The sequence below is a fragment of the Papaver somniferum genome, chromosome 3, assembly GCF_003573695.1.
Source record: "Papaver somniferum cultivar HN1 chromosome 3, ASM357369v1, whole genome shotgun sequence".
Classification (NCBI taxonomy): Eukaryota; Viridiplantae; Streptophyta; class Magnoliopsida; order Ranunculales; family Papaveraceae; genus Papaver; species Papaver somniferum.
The window spans coordinates 107948793-107964048 of NC_039360.1; the positions used below are offsets into that span (position 1 = coordinate 107948793).

The following is a 15256-nucleotide window of genomic DNA, read 5'->3' on the forward strand; positions in this document are numbered from 1 at the left end:
GAGGAAGGAGATGGAGATGAACGATAGTTTTCATTATGGTCGTTACACTTTAAAACCTGTTCAATGCTACATCTACAAGTTTGAATGGGTTTTAGTTCCTTTTCAGTTTCTTTGGCTTTGACAGTGAATGTGTTTTAATTTGATGGATATATGGTTTATAATTATGATATTTCTGTTGCTTATTTCAGTCTAATTGTACAGTAGTTGCAGTTGTATGGTCACTTCTTGCAATCTCATTATACAGTAGTTGCAGTTGTATGGTCACTTCTCTCCAAGAATGGCGAAGATGGAAAGGATCATATTTACGTTGTGAAACCCATTTCAATATCATTAAGGTGATGTAAAGATTCAACTGATTCGCGCCGAGAAATATTCGACGATGTTATGATGTTAGCGCAAGGCATTATACTACTTAATGAAGGTGTTGTCGGAAAATAACCCATTCATAATTTTGATTAAGAAAAGTATTTTGAAAACACATAAGTACAATGTGCAGTTGTAATTTCAATTTTTAGTTAATAAAACTAATAACAGTACATTAAACCACGACATAAAAGTCTTAAACACTTTAATATAGGAAATATTGAAAAGTGCTCACGGCAGGGATTTCAGTTCCAAACATTTCATTTGCTTCCAAATGGATGAACGGATACCATACTAGTTGGATAAATTCACTCATCACTGCGTCTCCGCCATTATTGTGATTATCTAGTGAAAAGACGAGGGTACCCAAATACACCACAATCTTTTATTTATCAACCTATAAGTCCTCTACCGAATGTGGTCGTCTATGGACAGAGACGAGACAATAATAATTCAGTTCACACTTCGTTTGATTATCTATGGATACGAGATCGAAACAATACAACAACAAGATAATGTGTGTGATTGAATAATACAAGATCGAGACAATACTACAACAAAGTGTGTTACTTGATAATAGGTTCGGTAATAACCAAATTTATAGGATCACTATCAAGTAATGCGAAGTTAACGTATATGTGTATTTTACTTTATTATTATAAAAAATTATAATGCGGAAATCAAAGTAGAAGACACAAAAAGATTTTGTTAACGAGGAAACCGCAAATGCAGAAAAACCCCGGGACCTAGTCCAGTTTTGAATACTCTCATAATTAAGCCTCTATACAAAATCTAATACCAACTTCATATAGTTGAGACCAAGCAGATTACCCCTAGCTACTTAGTTCCCTCAGTATTGTTGCACCTTCGACTTCTAGAGTCACGCACGTGAATAACAAGTCCTTTGGATCGTATTCCAAACAACAAAGAAAGAATTTGTTTGATAACCACTCTAATCAATCATGATACAAAATTTATATGAGTCGTTGACAAAGGATCTTATGTTTAATCTAATAAACTCCTTTGTCTGATTAGATCAATCTAAATATAACTACCGAAATAGTCAAGTATAGATTCACACTCAATCAATACAAATCCCAAAGAGAAATATAGAGAATTCCGATCTCACGCAACTAATCAATCAAATCTATCAAAGATAAATTGATTCTAGTTGGATCCAGCCGATCAAGGTTTGCGCACATAATTCACAAGATACGAAAAAATCAATAAAAAATATTTTTCGTCTTCAAATCTTATTTTGTCTTCAATAACCTTCACAACACCACTTTAATCTCTTGTGATCAATCATGCACAGAAAGGAGTCTGTTAACAATAGATTATTGTTTGTACCCTATTAAAATAGTGTACCTGCAAACTGCACAAGCTATTTGATATCGGTAAAATGTGGGTTTATTGAGGAAACCCACATGGCTTATTGAGGAAGCCCAACCGGGGTTTATTAAGGAAACCCAGTGCTTTATTAAGGAAACCAAAAATGGCTTATCAAAGAAGCCCGACTGGGTTTATTAAGGAAACCCAGTGGTTTATTAAGGAAACCAAAAATGGCTTATTAAAGAAGCCGACTGGGTTTATCAAGGAATCCCAGTGGTTTATCAGGGAAACCAAAAATGGCTTATTAAAGAAGCCCGACTGGGCTTATCAAGGAAACCCATTGGTTTATTAAGGAAACCAAAAAATGGCTTATTAAAGAAGTCCGACTGGGTTTATTAAGGAAACCCAGTAGTTTATTAAGGAAACCAAAAATGGCTTATTACGGAGGCTCAATGGTTTATTATGGAAACCATTAAAGATAAATACAAAGCTCAAGAGATAAATATGGTTATATTGAGATAACTATGAATCTGGAGAAGATAGCTTAAAATCTCTCAAGATATATCTGGATCTATAAAAATAAACATAAATCTTCTTGGATAAATGCAAATCTTGACAAGATAGACATGGATCTTTCAAGATGTGCACAAATATGATGAAGATAAACATGAATCTTCCAGGATATGTATAAATATTGGGGAGATAAGTACAAATCTAAGTGGTTATTTAAGATAACTACAAATCTCATAAGATAAAGATAAATCTTGGTGGTTATTTGAGATAACTACAAATCAAAACAATAAGATTTGTTTTCTACCTATAAATAGAGGCTGAAATCCAACTCAAAAGGTAGACAACACAATTACTTTTCTCCTCTGAAAAAACTTGTCTAGAACTCTCTCTGACTTAAGCATCAGAGTGTCTTTGCAGGTACCCCCTCATCTTTCATCTACAATTTGGAGAGATAAAGCAAAGGTGGAGATTCGATCGAAGATTGTTGGGGTAATTAATTTTTCACCAACATCTTTTGGCGCCGACTAAGGGGACCCGAGCAAAAGATCGTGCTCCCCCTTTAAGAAATTTTTTGCTTTACAAGTGTTTTTGAAAATTAAGGTTTCAAAAACGTTTGGAAAAAAAGAGTTCACAACGTTTTCCGAAAAGTTGCAGAAAGATGCAGAAAAGTTTTGATCCAGAAGTTGCTGAAGTTTACAACATTCTCAGAAAAAGTTTCAGAAAGTCCAAAAGGTTGTTGGATTATGTTAACAGAGAACGTTGTGACCCAGAGTTATAGAAAGATTCAGAAACGTAGTGAATCATAGTTGCAGAAAGTTTTTAGAAACTTTATGATCCAGAGATGTAGAAAGTTGCAGAAACGTCTCGGAACAAAGCAAAAAAAAAAGTTAGGGTACAGTAAACTGTTACGAAACAGTTGAAGAAACCGTTGCGAGGATGAAAAACCGTTACAAGGATGAAGAAACTGTTGCGAAACTGTTGAAGAAACTGTTACGAACTGTTGAAGAAACCGTTACAAGGTAGAAGAAACTGTTGCGAAACAGTTGAAGAAATTGTTACGAACTGTTGAAGAAACCGTTACAAGGATGAAGCAACTGTTGCGCAAGCAGCAGCAGAAAGTGATTCAAAATCTCACAAAACTGTAACAAATATATGTGTTGCAGAAAGCGTCTTTCTGTACATGCACAGACGTCCAACCTCGCGTGCTGCTTCATATCCAACCAATCTGATCCGTCAGATTCAGCAGATCTGACCCATAGATCCGTCCAGCCACAGGTCCAGCTTCCGGTTCAACAGCAGATCCGGCTCAGCCAGTTCGGTTAGGTTCTGATCCAACGTCCAGTCAACAACCACATAAGCCGCTCTGTACTGTCATCACGCCCACGTCAGTGAGTTTGATCACACGTCAACATAACAGCGGTGCCACGTCATCAAAATCTTCCACGTCAGCAAATATTCAGTTAACGGAAGCTCGACTGTGATGGGTTACGTCACGTCAGCATCTGGTGTTCCCACGTCAGCACCGCCATCCTAGTCAGCAGTGCCACGTCAGTTTTCTATCCAGTTAGTACTGCCACATATGCAACATCACGCTCGCTTCTTTAATATCTTGTTTCGTCAATAACTTCTTCGTTTTAAGTCCGAATTGAGTGATTTTTGGCTCGTTAGAATCGTCTTTCGATTCACTATAGCATGGAAGCAAAAATTTCTGTGTCCGAGAAACTTTTATGTGCACTTGGAGCAACAACATGATCGAGTTCGAGGTTCGTGGATAACGACATAATCGAGTTCGAGGTTCGTGGATAGCGACATAATCGATTTCGAGGTTCGTGATCAGCGACATGATCGAGTGCAAGATGAGGATTTCCTAGACCCTTCAATATTTAGCCTTGCATCACATCGCAAGCACCTAAAGCCTCACCTTGCACGTGAGCACATAAGTCTTGCTCTTATCGCAAGCATAAAATCTCGCCTTGCACGCGAGTATGAAAGACTTGCACCTTGGAAATCATAAAGTCTCGTCTCAACCACGATCCCAATGCCATATATTGGTCCAAAGACTCGTACTCAACACAAGCAACAGCCAGCCTTCCCGAGCAGCGAGCGCTTCAGCCTTGTTACGTTGCGAGCAAAAATCCTTGCCCTAGCCGCAAGCACACACCACATTCCTTTGAAGACTCGACTAGATCTCGAGCATCAGAAGTCCACCACGTGGAAAAAAGTTTCGTCTAGCACGTGAGCAAATTTTATTGCAAGTTATTACAGTTGGGGGCGTCTTTGTAATGTCTCTACTCACGCTTGAGGGAGATTCCAAAAGGAAAAATCAGGATGGAACCAGAAATAATATGGCAACGTATAAGATACTTGATCATAAGCCCAGAGCCATCTAGAAAGTGTGGAACAGATATAAAATATCTAGTTACTGTTTCACATGGGGGCGTCTTTTCTATTTGGGAATATCTCTACAAATTTTGGGGGCGGCTAAAGTGACCCCGAGCATGCAATCAAAAGCAACTTGTTTAAAGAAGTCGAACGATAGAACACATCTTTTCCAGTATCATGGCAAGTAATGGGGCGGCTAAGGTTGAAGGAACGAACGCCTGGGGAGGTAAGTCCTCACCCATTGTTACATTATAAATCGAGTTTATAGTCACAATTTAGGGCACTTTCGCATGTATTTATTAAAGAAATACTTGCATTGTTTTTCTATTAAAGAGAAAAACAAAAACGAAGTGTATTGCTTGTCAAGGAAATAGTTGCAATGTTTTTCTAGAAAAGAGAAAAACAAAGACGAAGTGTTTTGACAGAAGTACTTCAAGAATAAGAGTAACATGTTTCAATAAAAGATGAAGCAAAAGGAAATATACGACAAAAAGCTATAGCCGTTCAACCTGTACACCGGAGATTATCGTACATTCGTTATTCGCTGCCACAAGAGGTTTGAGTCAGCAAATTCTACGCCAGTACGAGAGCATGTAGGCAATTATTGTTCCTAACAAGTTATGAGACCAGCCTGCATTCGGGTGAGTTCTGGCAATATATTACCAAAGAGATGGAGCAAAAGGTGCCAAAGCAAGACCGAAGTAGTTGGGCAATTAACGTGCCTGGTTAGCTACTGGTGGTACCTGCATTCGAACAAGTGAAAAACAGATAAATAAAATGCTATTCTATAAAAGAGAAACAACAAAGTGGCTGGTCACTAACTCCAGGTCAAAACAAGAAAGTGCTAAAAGAGAGCACATTTACACGTCAAGCCTCACATGTCGGTACGTGCGTAAATTTGTATAAGAAATTTTTTAGTACATTATTGGTACTTTGAACGTGTTTCCAGTGTGCTAGGTACCTGCAGTATGAGGGTGCATGGAAATTTTAAGTATAATTGCTATACTTAGAAATATTGACATAAACCCGGGCGCACTCCGAAAAGTTGGCAAAGCTAAATTCACGGCAAGATGATCATAAAAGTAACGGGGTCATCTTAGGCAAGCTGCGACGGACAGTAGGGATTATACTCTTCTTAATTCTTCAACAAGTTGAGAATTAAGAGGGGGCGATGTTTGTACCCTATTAAAATAGTGTACGTGTGAACCGCACAAACTATTTGATATCGGTAAAATGTGGGTTTATTGAGGAAACTCACATGGCTTATTGAGGAAGCCCAACCGGGTTTATTAAGGAAACCCAGTGGTTTATTAAGGAAACCAAAAATGGCTTATTAAAGAAGCCCGACGGGGTTTATTAAGGAAACCCAGTGGTTTATTAAGGAAACCAAAAATGGCTTATTAAAGAAGCCCGGCTGGGTTTATCAAGGAAACTCAGTGGTTTATTAAGGAAACCAAAAATGGCTTATTACAGAAGCCCAACTGGGTTTATCAAGGAAACCCAGTGGTTTATTAAGAAAACCAAAAACGGCTTATTAAAGAAGTCTGACTGGGTTTATCAAGGAAACCCAGTGGTTTATTAAGAAAACCAAAAATGGCTTATTAAAGAAGTCCGATTTGGTTTATCAAGGAAACCCAGTGGTTTATTAAGGAAACCAAAAATGGCTTATTAAAGAATCCCGACTGGGTTTATCGAGGAAACCCAGTGGTTTATTAAGGAATTCAAAAAATGGCTTATTAAAGAAGCCCGACTGGGTTCATCAATGAAACCCAGTGGTTTATTAAGGAAACCAACAATGGCTTATTATGGAGGCCCAACGGTTTATTATGGAAACCATTAAAGATAAATACAAATCTCAAGAGATAAATATGGTTATATTGAGATAACTATGAATCTGGAGAAGATTGCTTAGAATCTCTCAAGATATATCCGGATCTATAAATATAAACATAGATCTTCTTGGATAAATGCAAATCTTGACAAGATAGACATGGATCTTTCAAGATGTGCACAAATATGATGAAGATAAACATGAATCTTCCAGGATATGTACAAATATTGGGGAGATAAGTACAAATCTAAGTGGTTATTTAAGATAACTACAAATCTCATAAGATAAAGGTACATCTTTGTGGTTATTTGAGATAACTACAAATAATAACAATAAGAATTGTTTTCTGCCTATAAATAGAGGCTGAAATCCAACTCAAAAGGTAGACAATAACAATTCCTTTTCTCCCCTGAAAAACTTTGTCTAGAACTCTCTCTGACTTAAGCATCGGAGTGTATTTGCAGGTACCCCCTTATCTTTCATCTACAATCTGGAGAGATAAAGCAAAGGTGGAGATTCGATCAACATACACAAATCTCGAAGATTGTTGGGGTAATTAATTTTGCACCAACAATTATTACAAGATGTCTTTAGATCTAACAACAGTTCTAAAGATCCTGTCGATACTCTAATCTAGTTTGAGTGAATCATATATCATAAGAGAAGATTTTCAAGCATAAACAAACTAGGTGCAATCAATGTTTCAACAACCGTTAGTCAATCAAATCAAATTGAAAACTAGTAACATTTCAATTATCTAGTTTCCCACCAACGGTACTCGTAGAGCTTCTTGATCCCACAGAAGTCTTTAAACGAGCTTTCGTAAGATATTTCACCTAATTAAGATACTTTCCTCTCCGAATAGACGGCTCCACCAGAAACAACAAGAAATGAAGTTTTCCTGGCTCTTAGGATAGTTTGCTAGAAATGCAAACTTAGGTATTTATAGACCAAGGATGTTTTGACACTAAGGAATTTCAAAAACCGAAGATATTCTCAAGATATGCAATGAATGAAAAAATTCGGTTTTCCTAATTCCAATAAATGCTTGTCCAATATTTCCAAAATCTCTCAATAGAAAATATCCAATTAGTAAATGCACATTACTAATTTTTATTCTCTAGAGATATGCATTAATTGCTGGTAATTAAAGAATATAAAACCAAAAACCTCAATTAAAAGATTCTTAATTTATTTCGGCACAAGATCACCTTGAGTACTAAGGAATATCTTTGAACTATAAATGATAAGAGTTACTCTTCGTGTTCAAAGTATGTTGACATCTTTTCACTGCAAATCCTTATTTCATATTTACATGGATTTGCATTCTTGGAATCGGTTATACCACACTTCCAAACAAGTTTAGAATTGGTTCGCCTGTTTTCCAAGACTACTATGTGATTGATCAAATACAAAATCACATACATGGGTTCAATCGGTTCTACCAATCACTAGGATCGGTTATTGTAAGGACCCTCAAGCTCGTCAATGCTATTTGACCAGTCAAGAGACGATTTGGCCAATAATGACTCGATTAGTTTAATACGAACGTTAATTAATAGGAATTAATCTAACAACGATCTAGATATGAAAGTATTATCCTTGAATAGGTCTCGAAAATTTATGCGGAATAGACTACTCGAACGTGTCAATCGGATACCGGACTAAGAAGATAACATCTGAGTTGTACGAGGGGCAAAATGACTATCTAAACCGCCAGGATGCCCTTATCCGTTTCTCGGGTGCTTTTAGCATTTTGGTCGGCCTTATCACCAAAACGTGTCGAGAGAAACTCATTTCTTCTCTTCGTTTCTTCTTTCTTCTTTCTTTTCCTTCTTATTCCTTCTTTTCTGTTCTTCCTATTCTTTTCTCTGTTAAATTCAAATCCATAATTTATATTTGTTTGTATGAACGATTCATCAGAATCTTGGCTAATTATTGATTGAAGACGAAGGTGATGGTGCTGAAGTTGTTTAGCCACGGGAAGAAGCAGAGAAAGGGGTAAGCTATTTAGGGTTTATGTTTTGAGTGATTACTCAATGAAATTGGGTATGTTTGGTGTTTATTTTTCATGAGTTCGTTGTTAATTAGAGTTTAAAGGGTTGTTTGAAGTTTAATTCCCAGTTTCTCAATTAATCGAATTATAGTTAGGGTTTTTCAGAGGATTAAATTGGGGTTCGATTCGAGTGACGATTAAGATGAATATGATGGTGATTGAAGTTAAATTATTAATTCAGGGTTTTGCTGTGGTAATGGATATGTGTATGAAGTTAGGGTTTGAGTTTGAGATAATATAAATTGAGTATAGAAATGAATTTGATAGAGAAGTTGAAGCTGGGAGTGCAAGTGGTGTTTGGTTATTAAGTAAATGACTTGGTGGTGCTATTAGATATAATTGGTTCTGCAGTTGCAGAGTGGGGAACTTGTTTTATGGTGAATTTTGAATAACAGGGGATTGTTGGTGGAGACAATAAATATCTGAACTTGGTGGTGGTGATTGACTGGAACTTGAGCCATTGGATATAGTGGTGCCGGTATATGGAAAGAGTTATGTGCAGTTAGAACTACAATGGTGATTTCAGGGTGTCAGAGTTGTTTGTTTGTTTGTAGAACGAAGAAGCATAGGCAGTTGTGAAGAATATGCTGGTTGAACATGTAATTAGTGATGCATGGTTATTATAGATGGGGTTTGAGATGAACTGTGGATGAAATTGGGCTCTAGATGAATCTTAGGATATCAGAGATGTTTGAATTGCAAGAGGAACAATGTTGTTCTGGTGCTGTTGGGATACAAGGGATTTGAAGTTTAATTTTGAACTGAAGGTGATGGCTTGAGCAGTTATGTTATTTTCGGTGATGAGATGGAGATGATCCTGTGAAAGAAGTGAAGATGCAGTTGCTGGTGGTTGTTTGCAGTTCAGATCAATTGGACTGGGCCTTAGCTTATTGTGCATGTTTAGTGAACTTGGGCTTATAGCCAGTTTCCCTAATGAACATGTATTGGACCTTTGTGGTCTGAATTAGCCTTTAGTTCCTTCTACAAAGTTTTAGATACTCTTTAGACTTATCAAATGAACTATAGAACCAATCCAATTGAGTTAGTAAACCTTTAGATATGCTAAAGATAGATAATGAAAAAGGTGTAGAACCATAAATGGACTTAGAACCATTAGATAGTTCACTTAGACTATAATTAGAGAATTGTATAAGACTATGTTATGAATCTTGTATGAGACTTTTGGTTAATTTCTTAGAATGCTTGTGTGATTAACAGTTAGTCTATATTAACAACGATCGATCAAGGATGAACCAGTGGATCGTGGATCTCGAGGTAGGCATGGCCTGTCATCAAATCAGGTGGGAACTTTGTAACCTTTTTGTAATCATTAAGTTATTTTATCTTCGAGCATGATGAGTCCTTATTTTCTGTGAGCATGTTGTTTGTAATTGAATAGGTATGTTGTGTGATATGCGTTGGGTGGTTCTCCGCGAAGATTGTCTGTGATTCCCCATAGCTCTTTGCTAAGTTTAGTAGGGAAATGCTACGTTGTTTGAATATTACTTAGTAGCCCGACTTTACCCCAGATAAATATTATTACATTTTATTTTCTTAAGATAGTAGTCCGGCTTTATCCCGGTTAAATAGTATATATACTACATTTTATTTGGGGATATCACTCTGTGCATATCATACTTGATTGTCCAGTCTTGGTAGTATGAATGGGTTACTATGACCTTGACTTAGGAAGAAATTCTAGGTTCATGACTGGATATGGTTATTATTTGGAGACTTCGGTCTACGAATAATGATTGGGACTTTTGTGAACCTGTTGTGCGGGGTCAGATCATAGTAATCAAAACTTTATTATATTCTAGACTTAGATGGTGGCATTGGGATTTATGAGGTGTACGCATTCCACGTTAATATTTTACGGTACCTGGATTCATGCTATCATTTGAGACTGAAGTTATTCCTAGCATCTTCTCCTCCATTGAGTGAGACGAGGTTGGGATAACATATGTTTATGTTGTTTAATTCGTTTCTCGTAGATCCATCCGGAGGTGGATATTTCACACTATCGACGTAATATATGGGGATTCGAATTGAAGCAATCTTCTGCTTTATGTTGCGTGTAAAAGATGTTTATCGTTTCTCTTTAGTAGAATTATGATGCATGTTAGTGATTACTTGAATGTTATAATGATAACCACTGATCCCCCATTTGGGATGACGTGCTCACTTGTTCCCACTTCAGTTTCAGTTTTTCAGAAGATATCGCGTACATGAAGATATTCGTTTCGTAGTTTAAAACTTTAGAAGATTAAGAACGTTTATGGATCTTTTATATATATGTATTCTTGGTTTATCTGTAAAACAACACGTTAATATATTCATATCATATGAGAGTTTTCATCTATTAAGTATCAGAGTGTTTGGGATTTAGTTTTGTTTTACTTTATGCGATTATGTTCCTTAAGTTCGAAGATCTAGATTCTGTTATTACAGGTTTAGGCTGTATCATTATCAGCTAAGCAGGTTTAGTATTTGGGGCGTGACAAGTTGGTATCAGAGATCACTATTAGATCTTACAAGGGAAACAATAGATAATAGTTTAGTACTAGATGATGAACTAGATTAGATTAGAACCGAGATTGGGTTGTGAGATAAATCTTAATCACTAAAAGCTATCAATAACTAAAAGATTTGTTTGATTGATTGTTGCGTTTCTTTGTTGTTTATATGTATGATGAGGTAAGATTGTAGGTTAAACTAACTATATTATAGTTTAGAAGCTGACTGAAATTGTAGACTAATTAGTTTGGAAATTAAGAAGACATAGACAAATACAATACTAGAAAAATAGTAAAAATTAATATAGTTGATAGAACCCGAAAGTCATATAGAAACTTATTGAATACTTCGACTTATACATAGAGCCATCAATTTATTTATGTTGCAAATTAGTGTGAAGAACTTAGATTTATTTATCTGCTAGTGTTTAAATAAGTATAACTGATGATGATAATTTTGATTTTAGATTACCGATTCGTATAACAACTTTTTTATAGGGTATCTTCTAATCTATTTAGAACCAGTAATTTGTGGAAATGTAAATTAGTCTAGTGAACCTAGAGCCACAAATATTAAATCTTGGTTGTAGAAATCCATATAGAATGTTGTTTCATTTCATGTTGCTTAAAACTCATTTGAAATGAGTTAATGTTCGCGCGTTTGTAAGTATGAGCAGTGCTTGCATTTAGTCGAGAGATAGTTTTGTTCTTTAAGGTGGGGAGTTTTGAACGTTTAGAATAATGGTTCGATTTTCGAGGACGAAAATGAATAAGGTAGGGAGAATGTAAGGACCCTCAAGCTCGTCAATGCTATTTGACCAGTCAAGAGATGATCAAGAGACGATTTGGCCAATAATGACTCGATTAGTTTAACACGAACGTTAATAAATAGGAATTAATATAACAACGATCTAGATAAGAAACTAGTATCATTGAATAGGTCTCGAAAGTTATGCGGAATACACTACTCGAACGTGTCAATCGGATACCGGACGAAGAAGATAACATCAGAGTTGTACGAGGTGCAAAATGACTATCTAAACCGCCAGGCTGCCCTTATCCGTTTCTCGGGTGCTTTTAGTATTTTGGTCGGCCTTATCACCAAAACGTGTCGAGAGAAACTCATTTCTTCTCATCGTTTCTTCTTTTTTCTTTCTTTTCCTTCTTATTCTTTCTTCTATGTTCTTCCTATTCTTTTCTCTGTTAAATTCAAATCCAGGGTTTTATATTTGTTTGCGTGAACGATTCATCAGAAGCTTGGCTAATTATTGATTGAGGACGAAGGTGATGGTGCTGAAGTTATTTAGCAACGAGAAGAAGCAGAGAAAGGGGTAAGCTATTTAGGGTTTATGTTTTGAGTGATTACTTTATGAAATTGGGTATGTTTGGTGTTTATTTTTCATGGGTTCGTTGTTAATTAGAGTTTAAAGGGTTGTTTGAAGTTTGATTTCCAGTTCTCAGTTAATCGAATTATAGTTAGGGTTTTTCAGAGGATTGAATTGGGGTTCGATTCGAGTGAAGATTAAGATGAATATGATGGTGATTGAAGTTAAATTATTAATTTAGGGTTTTGCTGAGATGAAGGGATATGTGTATGAGGTTAGGGTTTGAGTTTGAGATAATAGAAATTGAGAATATAAATGAATTTGATAGAGAAGTTGAAGCTGGGAATGCAAGTGGTGTTTTTTTATTAAGTAAATGACTTGGTGGTGCTATTAGATAGAATTGGTTTTGCAGTTGCAGAGTGGGGAACTTGTTTTACTGGTGAATTTTGAATAACAGGGGATTATTGGTGGAGACAATGAAGATCTGAGCTTGGTAGTGGTGATTGACTGGAACTTGAGCCATTGGATATAGTGGTGCTAGTATATGGAAAGAGTTATGTGCAGTTAGAACTATAATGGTGATTGCAGGGTGTTGGAGTTGTTTGTTGCAGTATGAAGAAGCATAGGCAGTTGTGAAGAATATGCTGGTTGAACATGTAATTAGTGATGCATGGTTATTATAGATGGGGTTTGAGTTGCAATTTACGGTTTGAGATGAATTGTGGATGAAATTGGGCTCTAGATGAATCTTAGGATATCAGAGATGTTTGAATTGCAAGAGGAACAATGTTGTCCTGGTGCTGTTGGGATACAAGGGATGTGAAGTTTAATTTTGAACTGAAGGTGATGGCTTGAGCAGTTATGTTGTTGCTGGTGATGAGATGGAGATGATCCTGTGAAAGAAGTGAAGATGCAGTTGCTGGTGGTGGTTCTGTGTTGGAATGGCAGTGTGGTTGAAGTTCATGGTATATGAATGAATGAGTTTGTTTGTGTAGTTATATTGGTAGATGTTGTATGGTAGATTAGGCTTGTTTCTGAGCTTCAAGGTTTGAGTATTTGCTTTTGTATTTCATCTTTGATTGTGTAATAGAAGTTTGGCATGTGCGAAGGCATTTGCCTTGAGCCTTTCTGTTCAGTCAGATTATCTGACTGATTTTGTGTTTAGCTGACTCAGTTTATCTGATTGAGTCGAATCGTGTGGACTCACTGAGTTACCTGTCTTGACCTGAGTTGGACCGGTTGACCGTTGACTTGACCTGACCTTAGACGTTGACTTCCAGATACCCGTTGACTGTTAGGTTGACAGTTAGTGACCGTTAGTTGATCCGATTGGACTGGGCCTTAGCTTATTGTGCATGTTTAGTGAACTTGGGCTTATAGCCAGTTTCCCTAATGAACATGTATTGGCCCTTTTTGGTCTGAATTAGCCTTTAGTTCCTTCTACAAAGTTGTAGATACTCTTTAGACTTATGAAATGAACTATAGAACCAATCCAATTGAGTTAGTAAACCTTTAGATATGTTAAAGATATATAATGAAAAAGGTGTAAAACCATAAATGGACTTATAACCATTAGATAGTTCACTTAGACTATAATTAGATAATTGTATAAGACTATGTTATGAATTTTGTATGAGCCTTTTGGTTAATTTCTTAGAATGCTTGTGTGATTAACAGATAGTCTATATTAACAACGATCGATCAAGGATGAACCAGTGGATCGTGGATCTCGAGGTAGGCATGGCCTGTCATCAAATCAGGTGGGAACTTTGTAACATTTTTGTAATCATTAAGTTACTTTATCTTCGAGCATGATGAGTCCTTATTTTCTATGAGCATGTTGTTTGTAATTGAATATGTATGTTGTGTGATATGCGTTGGGTGGTTCTCCGCGAAGATTGTCTGTGATTCCCCATAGCTCTTTGCTAAGTTTAGTAGGGCAATGCTACGTTGTTGAATATTACTTAGTAGCCCGACTTTACCACGGATAAATATTATTACATTTTATTGGCTTAAGATAGTAGTCCGGCTTTACCCCGGTTAAATAGTATATATACTACATTTTATTTGGGGATATCACTCTGTGCATATCATACTTGATTGTCCAGTCTTGGTATTATGACTGGGTTACTATGACCTTGATTTAGGAAGAAATTCTAGGTTCATGACTAGATATGGTTATTATTTGGAGACTTCGGTCTACGAATAATGATTGGGACTTTTATGAACCAGTTGTGCGGGGTCAGATCATAATAATCAAAACTTTATTATATTCTAGACTTAGATGGTGGCATTGGGATTTATGAGGTGTACACATTCCACGTTAATATTTTACGGTACCTGGATTCATGCTATCATTTGAGACTGGAGTTATTCCTAGCATCTTCTCCTCCATTGAGTGAGACGAGGTTGGGATAACATATGTTTAGGTTGTTTAATTCTTTTCTCGTAGATCCATCCGGAGGTGGATATTTCATGTATATTGCCACTATCGACGTAATATATGGGGATTTGAATTGAAGCAATCTTCTGCTCTATGTTGCGTGTAAAATATGTGTATCGTTTCTCTTTAGTAGAACTGTGATGCATGCTAGTGATTACTTGAATGTTATATGGGGATTTGAATTGAAGCAACCACTGACTCCCATTTGGGATGATGTGCTCACTTGTTCCCACTTCAGTTTCAGTTTTTCAGAAGAGATGGCGCGCATGAAGATATTCGTTTCGTAGTTTGAAACTTTAGCAGATTAAGAACGTTTATGGATCTTTTATATATATGTATTCTTGGTTTATCTGTAAAACAACACGTTAATATATTCATATCATATGAGAGTTTTCATCTATTAAGTATCAGAGTGCTTGGGATTTAGTTTTGTTTTACTTTATGCGATTATGTTCCTTAAGTTCGAAGATCTAGATTCCGTTACTACATGTTTAG

The 15256-nt window shown here is 36.3% G+C and overlaps 1 long non-coding RNA gene across 2 annotated transcripts; it reads left to right on the top strand.

Moving 5' to 3' along the window:
- The first annotated feature begins 12137 nt into the window (after positions 1 to 12137).
- Positions 12138 to 15161, top strand: LOC113357044. Of its 2 annotated transcripts, XR_003363379.1 has the most exons (3): positions 12138 to 12324; positions 13996 to 14078; positions 15000 to 15161. It is a non-coding gene; the product is annotated as an uncharacterized LOC113357044 (long non-coding RNA). The 2 variants fall into 2 exon arrangements; XR_003363378.1 differs by having other exon boundaries at positions 13996 to 15161.
- Positions 15162 to 15256: the final 95 nt, after the last annotated feature.